Source organism: Rhopalosiphum maidis, chromosome 2, assembly GCF_003676215.2.
Source record: "Rhopalosiphum maidis isolate BTI-1 chromosome 2, ASM367621v3, whole genome shotgun sequence".
NCBI classification, from domain to species: Eukaryota; Metazoa; Arthropoda; class Insecta; order Hemiptera; family Aphididae; genus Rhopalosiphum; species Rhopalosiphum maidis.
This window is the reverse complement of record NC_040878.1, coordinates 37092956-37103504: the sequence shown is the minus strand read 5'-3', so window position 1 is coordinate 37103504 and position 10549 is coordinate 37092956.

Here is a 10549-nt window from a genome sequence, read left to right as displayed (position 1 = left end):
TGTCAATTTTTTTTTTTATAGTATTGAACTTCAATATTGTAATATCAGCCTAAAATAATGATTATTTTTATTATTATCATTATCGTTATTAATTTTTATTCAGTGTTGGTTTTACAATTTAATTTAAATCTTACAACAATGTAAAAGTTTTCTTTGATATAATTCCTAACTGTTGAATTGCGTCATCTATATTCTAAAAATCAAATTAATATGTCGTTTCAATATGAATGTATAGCCCTATACGCATACGCCGGTTTGCGGTTAACATAATGTTATATAGTTATTATTAACTGATAAAATATATATATGGCTTAAAAAACATGCAATCATGTAACTAAATATCCATGTTGACATCCCATATTAAATTATAGAGACAGCTATAGGATAATAATTAATAAGTAATTATAATACATGGCATATGTACACCATCAAATTAAAAAAATTGTCTTTGCATTGAAAATAATTTTAATCTTCTTGGTATTAAGTATTTACCACTATATTATACTATACGATTACAGAAGAAAAAAATACTTAAGCACTAAAGCATGTCCATTACAAATTTATAAAGTATAATATGCAATATGCATTCATAACATAACATTTTTAATATAGACAATTTAAAAAAAGTTTGACAAGTGGATATCGTTTTGCTGTATATTAGGTGTCGATTGGGACATTTTTATGGATTTGTTAAATTTGAATTCAAATATCTATCGACTCTCATTGTATTCGATGAATAATTTTGAGCGAAGGCAGTCTATCAACCTGTATCACTTATAAATAATATCGTAAAATAAATCAAAAATGCCATTGTGTATAGTAAAATTCATAATAATATAATGTACTTACGTAAAAGTTTTAAATTTGTACGAATAATGTTTTTAAATGAAAACAAAATAATTAATACCGTTATTTAAATAAATAATTTCGTTTACATTTTTTATGTCTATAAAAAATAATTATCGTTTTAAACATTTGTTAGATTTTATGGTTTCAGTATGAACTATTTAAGAAAAATCTTGTATACAGTTTTCAAAACTGAGATACAAAAAAAAGTCTATATGAATTTTTAACTATAGAAAAAGTTTTATATTTTTGGCGATTTGGGCGATTTTGGCGAGTTTAATCAAAATTCTAACTTGAAATGTATACAAAACAAAATTGTGCCTATGTATTTTTAATACTTTTGTGCAGGTATAAGAAAAAATTATGTGGGGGGGGATCTTTTTTTATATTTTTAAGAATTTTTAACCAGTGAATAATTTTTTGTCAACATTTATAAAAAAAAACTATTAAAACGAAAATTTATTATGCCTATAAATAGCTCAAAAAGAGCTAAAAAATTGTGAACATTTTATCGGAAATTTTAATGGATATTACAATATAAACATTTGGTGAAAATTTCAAGTATTTCTACTGTTATTTTTTTTAAATACAATAAAATATCAAAAAAATATTATATTTAGGGAGAAACAGTTATTTTATGGATGAATATCAAATATCATAAATATTTGAATTTTAAATGCTCATAAAAAACTAATTTCCGGTAGAATTTATTTCTTGTATAGTTTGTAAAACTTATAAAAAAAACCTTGCATTTAATTTTCGTATTATCAGGAGTTTATTATTGTAGGTTATTATTATACCGTATATATTATTCAATTTTTTTTTTAATTTAAAATTCAGTAGACTTCAATTATCTAATTATAATTTTTTCAGTATTTAATGTTAATTGTTCTATAAAACATAATATTTTATTACGTAGTAAAATACTTATTACTAGGGCTGGGATTTGTATGTAAATACATATTTTTATTAAAACATAATAATTTAAGTATTGCAAATGATAAATTCATTTCACGGGATTTGCAATAAAATAAGATATATTTTATTTCACATATTTTTACATATTTCGTCATAAATACATATTTTAACATTATTTGTAAAATTCTGATTTTTTTTTTTACATATTTCGTAAATTTCGACAATATGGATGGTTTAGTAGTATTATACATTTAGACTTCGATAATTAGAGTTCTCGTAAAAATTGTAAGTGAATAATGCATACAGGAAAAAAGTATATGAAAGTATTAGTTAAACTTGATTATAGTTTATATTTTTTGTTTCTGTTCGATAACTATACATTAATGATCTTAGATTGTACATTTATACTTCTTAATATTCAACAATTCTTAGATTAAAATATATTTAACAATTTTCAACAGTGTCAGTACTTGCGTTCGCGTGGTTGTGGAAATATCTTTGTATTTTACATTTTTTAAACTAAATTGAATAGAAATTAAAAGCAATCAATTGTATATGTATATTATTCAAAAATTATTTAGAATTTAATTTAATTTTTATACGTTAACGTAATCTTACATTTTTTTCATTGCATATTTTTTATTTTATACTACATATTTTGACCATTTAAATTACATATTTTTGGTTTTTTATTGCATATAAATCCCAGCACTACTTATTACTTTATTAGTTAATAGTTTATTACTTATTAATTATAGGTACTTATAGGTACCTAATTATGTTCAATCCAGATTTTGAATAATTTTTAAAAGAAACCTCAATAATATAAAAATATACTTTTATGTTTTGAACCGAAGGATTTAAGATTATAATGATTGTATTGTATTTTATTATGACTACATAAAAGTAGTGAAAATAATAGTAAAAGTGTTCGTACGTTTATGTACCACCTTCATGCTTGTGAAAATATGTTTTTGTTAATTTCACTGGCTATTCTTGTTGATTTTATTACCTTAAATCTGCGAGTACCTAAAATTCAACAACATAATATAAAACTATTAAAACTACTGTGTATAAAAACTTTCAAAAAATGTAATATTTATTTTTTATTAAATATTTAATTTTAATCTTATTGATTATTATTTATTATTCTCTATATTATTAATTTTAAATAAATTACTATTTTTGTATTATAAATTTAGATCATTTCTTTAAAACGTATAAACTATTTTTAATTATTGTCTTCCAGCAGTCTATTAGATACGAATTAAAAAATTACAATATGTTGTTTTATTTACTTATTTAATTTAAATATTATTACCTAGTTAATAGTAAACTAATAACATATTGGCCCCCAGCTAAATTTCTCTGATAGATATAGTCATAAATATTAAATATATACCTTATACAGTCATTCTAAGACATTTTAACTAAAATGAGTTATCGTTAATACAGTTGTATATATTTGGAACATATTTGTGTGCCTAAATTTATAGTTTATAAACTATCTATTTTATATCTATTAAATATTTTTCAAGCTGAAATAATTAATTTCACTAGTTTTAAGACTTTTATATGGCCAACTAAGTGCTCATTTTTTTAAATTTCTCACGCTTTATAGGTAATACAAAAATTATAAATTATGAATTCAGAACTCGTGACTAATTGAACTACGAGTGAATGTGGTATGTACGATATATAGTCACCATAGTTTTGGTATCTTTGAACTATTATGACATTCTTCATTATTCACTAGATAATTATTAAGCAAAATTCAAAAATTATTTACAATACATTTGACGTTTAGGTATATTCTACAGTAACGTCGTAATAGCACTATATAACATAAATAATATAAATTTAACACAAAGTTGTATAAAATATTGCTAAATTTTACATATTTTCATATTTTTCATATTAGGTGTGTTAAGTATAATAAGTAATAGTTAAGTGTTACTTATTAACCTAACTTAACTTTATCTTTCATAGACGTAATATTATTACGAAAAGTAACAATTGGATACTGTTTATTTGAATTATTATACTAGAGTATAAAGTTTATAATAAATACATTTTAGTTGGAATTTTGTCATTTGTTTTGTATTTTTTTTTTTTAAATAAATTGGTATATTATTTTATACTATTTGGTACATGCTATTTTTATTTATTTATTTACTATCATTATTTTTTAACAATGTTAAACTTTTACTTTAACGCCAATAATTAATAAAAATTTTATTCAAATTATGTTAGGTAATAGTAATTGTTAATATCATTATTATATAAAACTAAAATTATTTTACACGCGGATAAAAAAATATAATAAATTATAGCTTATAAGTTTGTAACAATAACTTTGACATTCTTGACTTGTATAATTATTTATTTAATATTAATGTGGATTCGAAAATTCAGTATTTCATTTTAAGGTAGTTTGTATATCGGTATGCGGTATACTATATACTTAACTACATATATATATATATATAGAGAGAGAGAGAGAAAGAGAGAATGGAAATAATAACTATGCTATTATGTTGGTAAACATTTAATTAAATAATGGAAAAATAGATAGTGAAATTTATATTTTTATTCAATAATTATTCTTAATCAATATACTCTCTTTAATACAAATATATAAGTAATAACATTTAAAATCCAAAAAATTATATTATAATGTATTATACATATTATTTGAGGTACAGTGTAAGCTACAGGAACTGGTAAATAAATGTTCAAGGTGATTGCTTTATAATTTATTCTTTACTTTGTTTTTAATTTAATTTAGTCTTTTTGCCATGTACCTATTGAACAAATATGTAAACATTAATTGTATTTATATAAAGACGACCTCGTTGATCTTTAAATTATATATTATATTGCTTTGAGAACTTGGTTTTTTTACAACCGTAGTACCGTGCAAATAAATATATCATTGTTATCTGAAATCTATTAGACACTGGGAACATTTCTAAAGAATTGCTATGTTTTAAATAAAATTATATATATTTATTGTATAAATAGTATAATAATACGCACTCATATATTCCTACTCAATGATATGATACTTGACATAGTTCCCGAAAGAAAAATAACAACGCTTCATGAATATTTTTTTTTAAATTAGTCTTAAATTCTATTAAATCACAATTACGCATTCACTTTTTAAAAAGATAATATCCTTTTTATTAAAATCATAATTTAAATAATTTCGACATTTGTATAAAGGATTCATCTGGAGTCGCTCTAAAAATAATTTTTCCGGTATAACGTCAGAGAGATGAATTACCTATGTGGCTATATTTACTATTTATTGGAATGATAATTAATTATGATGTGTATAATGTTACATATTACACTTTTAAACCGTCTGCTTCTAGTTTAATTTCATGAAAACTATGTAATATTATATGATTTAAATCATTAAACTGTCAGTTAAGTAACAAGACGCGAGTTCTTGGAATGAATATACCTGTCTGTAAATATACAGATCAGGTTCGCAAACCTCGTAATTACCGGAAGTATCGGAACTAGTATATACGAGGCGGTGATCGAATTGTACTTATGAATTCCTCGAGACGTGCCCATACGTTTCAACCTTTTTTTCTCCTTCTTTCTCTTAAATCTTAACAAGAACAGAAGTATACACTGACAGTTACTAAAAAAAAAGAAGTGGGTATATCGGAACGGTGGCGGCTCCGTATATGACATACTATGTTAGGTATTATATTATTATATACATATAGTACATATACGCACACAAGCGGTTTTCAAATCGCCTCTATTCGCCCATCATATTATATCTACTCGCCAACGGAAAATGACGTATACTTATTATTAATGAATCGAGTTATACAATTTGTTTTCTTCTCTCCCGCCAGAATCTTTCTCCAAAAGGAATTCGGCCATATGCCGTCTACAATGATCAAACGGTTTTTTATTTCTATACCCTTCGTCATAACGCGCTCCAAATACACAAACACACACACATACAGCAGCCGATTGTTACGTCTGTCAGTGGCACATTTTCGTTCATACTTAGTATTACGACACTCCTATAGTATCGGCTAATATGGTATGCTAGACGTTATTTATTATATTCGGTTCATTGTTCTATTGTTGCTGCCAGGCAACCTTATCAGCCACCGTCCGAGTATACATGGCGACTTACGATATGTATATGTTGCACTGTGTGGGTTAGGTATTTGGCACTTTTCGTGCGATTTTTGCGCTGAGACATCCTTCAGCACAGGTGGTGTATGTAATAATACTCTCTTAGTCTCTTATGGTTATTAGTGTTGTGACGTTTTTGATCTTTTACGATACGAAATCCGTCACTATTGGTCATCCTTAACTTGAAATAGAGATTAGTGCCACTCAAAATAATATAACTATCACAATATTATTCATAATATTCACAAATACTTTATACACACGTCATATAAGTATAATAAATATGACTATGTTATGGTATCTACTAAAGAGTAAAGTTTCTTTAGTTACTAGGAAACCATAAAGAAATAAAGGTCAAAATTCAGAAGAAATAATTTCAGAATATTAATGGCCTTGGTTTATCACTTCTAGATCATTGATTTAATGCCCTAAAAATAAGACTTAAAAGTTTCAATACTCAAAATAATCAGTCCCAAAATCCATACCTTAGATATATTTTTCAATTTTCTTTAAATTTTAAATTTTAATTATTGTACTTACTATAGTTATATTCTAGGTCTGTACATATGCTTTGGTTATTGTAAATTACTTATCACTGCACGTCTGCGTCATCTTACTTTCAGTATTTTTAATCGGATTTGTATGCCTATGTATAAACAATAAATATATCCAATCGACATTTTTACTTGTCTAAGTATTAGTGTATTACAGTTCAGGTCCATATAAGTTACATATTTTATATGAATTGCTATTCTCTGTACAAACATAAAGTCTATTTATATGACTTGATGATCGGTCACACTTTATAGGTGGTTACTGACTGAAAAACAATATTATAGATTATTTTAGATAGTCAATCGAATATACCGATTTATAAGTATCATAAGATAGTCTTAGTGCAAATAACGCTTACTTAAAACTATCATCATTTAATTATGTGTATAAAAATAACTAGTTTATTTACACAAGAACCATATAAAACGTATAGGTATAATATGTACAAATGTGCAAGCTCTAATATATTTTATAACTTTGAAAGCGTCATAGTTCTTTGTTGTGGTTACTTATATCTTTGCTATGAACTATAAATTTATTTTATAAAATAATGAGAGTAAATTGATAAACAAAATGCCATGTAATCCTACAAAATTATTAAGGTAGCCATACTTAGTAGTTATGATTTCTATTTCTTAATAGAGAGTTCTATATATTACGTCATTATACATATAATTTCATATCGTAAAATAATATCATATTATACTTGTTTAATATACATATGAACTGTATCGCACATATCTACCACAAACTCGCTTAAGTATGAGATTACATTTGAAGTTATACAACAATTAATCAACGTAGAAAAATGACGCATTGGAAATAGATATAATATTATTAAACTTAATAATAATTTTTAACTTTCATAAGCTTTGAAGTAAATTAATATACTTTAATTTGCTCAATAAAATATAACTTTCTACATACTATATATATTTATACTAGTTGGCTTAAAATAATATATGGTATAATTTTTCTATTATAATTCTATAATAGCCCTATAATAGTTGATAAACTTTCGGTTGTATTTAATATAATTATGAAGTATAAATAATGATTCTAATATCTTTAAGAATATGTATATTGATATGTATCAGTATCAATGTATACACAATAATGAATATAGTTACTTTGGTAAAATATAATATATTATGTAATCAAAATTACTTTCCTAATTTCTAATGTAACAATTTTTCTTTTCTTTATAATAAAATTAAAAATAAATAACGATTTTATGTTCATTAAACAATTTATCAAGCTTAAAACTAGTATATTATACACATAATCTCTGATGGTGATTTTTATGTAAGCAAATAAAATCAATTAATATCTATATTTACATATCTCGATCATACAATTTAAGTGTATATATTATTTTTTGATATAAAATTCGATAAGATTCATATGTGTACAACTAAATTTACCCAAGTTTATAATTTAATTTATTATATAATATTGCAATTCACTATTACGAGATTTATGCATTATTATTTTAATAATAGATAGATTACATATTCAAATTTTTGTGACAACATTTCCAAACAATTATTAGATATTATTATGCTTTGTATAATTATACTTGTGTATCGATAAAATATGTGGTCGTTGGTCGTCTATAAATATTTGTTATTGATGTTTGAAACGTTTCAATTAGTTTTCTAAAATAATTTAATCTCTAACAACCAACCAATTTAATTTCGTGTGCATACACGATATGTGTACAATAAAACATTTAACGAGTAAACAATTCACATATTATACAAACGTGTTAATCTGGTTAAATGCATTATTTAACCGTGCCTAGCCTCAAGTCTCCGCAATGTAACAGTGTACCACACCCAGTCCAAGTATTGGCCACAGTGAATGCTTTCTCTACGAGTCCGGAGTTCCAGCAATGTGCATTATTATCGTTTAATTCTGGTTCACATCACACTGACCCAGTCAAGGCTAAACTGTAACCTTTTTCTCTGCAATAGGTCAAATTTTTCACACTTATTTTTTTTTCCTAATCGACGGTGTCCATGTTCGAAACGACACCTAAAATTGCACTGCTCACGAACTGTTCATGAGAATTGTACTCAGCAATTATAGTAATATTGTCTACAAGATATTGCAAGAGCAAATCTACACAATACAGGGTCTTTCATCAAACAACACACATTAATTCAAAATCTATAAACATTTTTGAAAATATTTTTTTATAAATAATTTCCAGTCGAAATATAGCAATATTTTTTAATATTTTTATCGTTATTATTTTTTTTTTTTTTGAAACAACATACATTTTCAATGTAAATTCGAACGAGTAGTTTATGAATTATAAATAATTTAAATTTTTTAGAGCGGAGTGGTGTTGTACGGAGATACCTACCCCGCAAAATGTTAGCTTATTATATTCTGCTCACCAAAACTTCAAATACTTATAACTCATAAACTATTCATTCGAATTTCGACTTTTATGAATCAAAATAATCCGAAAAATATTCTACTTCAAAATATGAAATTAAAAATGTAAGTTGTCACTCAAAAAGTAAAACAATTAAAAACAATTATAACGATAAACAATATTAAAAAATATAATTTAAAAAAAAATGTATAGTTTTGATTGGAAATTAAGTAAAAAATTGTTTTTAAAAATGTTAATAGATTTTTAAATAATAAGTGTTGTTGGAAAAGAAACCACTCTATGTATTATGTATTTACATAATGTAATTATTAATATATAGGTATAGTTAAATAGGTAGTTATACCTATCTACTTTTATGTAAGCACGATACGATAGATGATAAATATGCTTATAAACACTTACAAGTATAGCTTAGGTATATAATTTAGCTGTTCAACACACAATATTGTAATTTATGAGAAAATACATGTTACTAAAGTAAATAAAAGCGAAAAAAGAGATAGAAATAAGATTTATTTCAATTCAATTTTATTTTTTTATCTATTCAATTACTATTGCAAGAGAAAAAAATTCAGTAGTGCGAAAATGATAATAAAAATGCAAATGTGAGCACCGGTGAGTATTAAGAAACAATAGCAATAAGAGCGATGTGGTAGGTATAAATACGAAATTCAACATTAAATGCGAAACTATACGAATACATTTGTACGTGTACAATAATAATATGCTACATATTATTATGACTATAATATGAGTAATAAACATTATCGTAATAACAATCGAAAAAAGAAAGTAATAGGCTAATAATAATTTTACTAAATAATACTTTCAACATTAAATCGAATTTAAATGTTAATTTTTTTTCTATCCAATTTAATAAATATGATATTTTTTTTTTTTTAAATGAAAAAATGTGATCATGTTTTACGATTAAAATAATTTCCATAAGTCTTCTTTGAAATCTAATTCATCATTAGTCATTAGTCAATACTATATTATTAGGTGCTCGCTAATGATATTATTAATATAAATTTAAAAATTCAAAAAAGTCATGTATTAAATAATAAATTTAATTAAATACACGAAATAAAATATTCTAATTTACGTACTTATTTAATAACTATAAAACTAATCATGTCTTTAAACATTTTTGTATACAAATCAAAATTAAAATCATGTTTTTGAACAAATATTTTCTATGTAATGTAATTTGTAACCAGACGTTACAGACAAATTTTTAGCTTAATAAATAAGTAATAATGACGTTTATTGTATATAATAGGAAACAGAAAAAATTTGTCACTAAAATAACAATCCCGCGTCTCCATTATAAATTTTAAAACAACAATATTAGATACCTATAAGCTATAATAGCCATACCTCAGTGGTTATAGCAGTGTTAACTACATATTATTATAATATAGGAGGTAGGTGTACATAATACGTATATGAACGACTTAACAAAATGCATAATGACTACTTCCACTTGTCCCGGTTTTAGGTTAAAATAAATGCCCCATGGCCGGACTCGAGTGTAGCATATTGCATAATTACACTATATATCGGTTACATAGAAAACGAAACGCTGCACCGCACTGGATTGCGCAACTCGGAAACTGTACTGTTTTTATCGGTCGTCGGTCGTTTCCG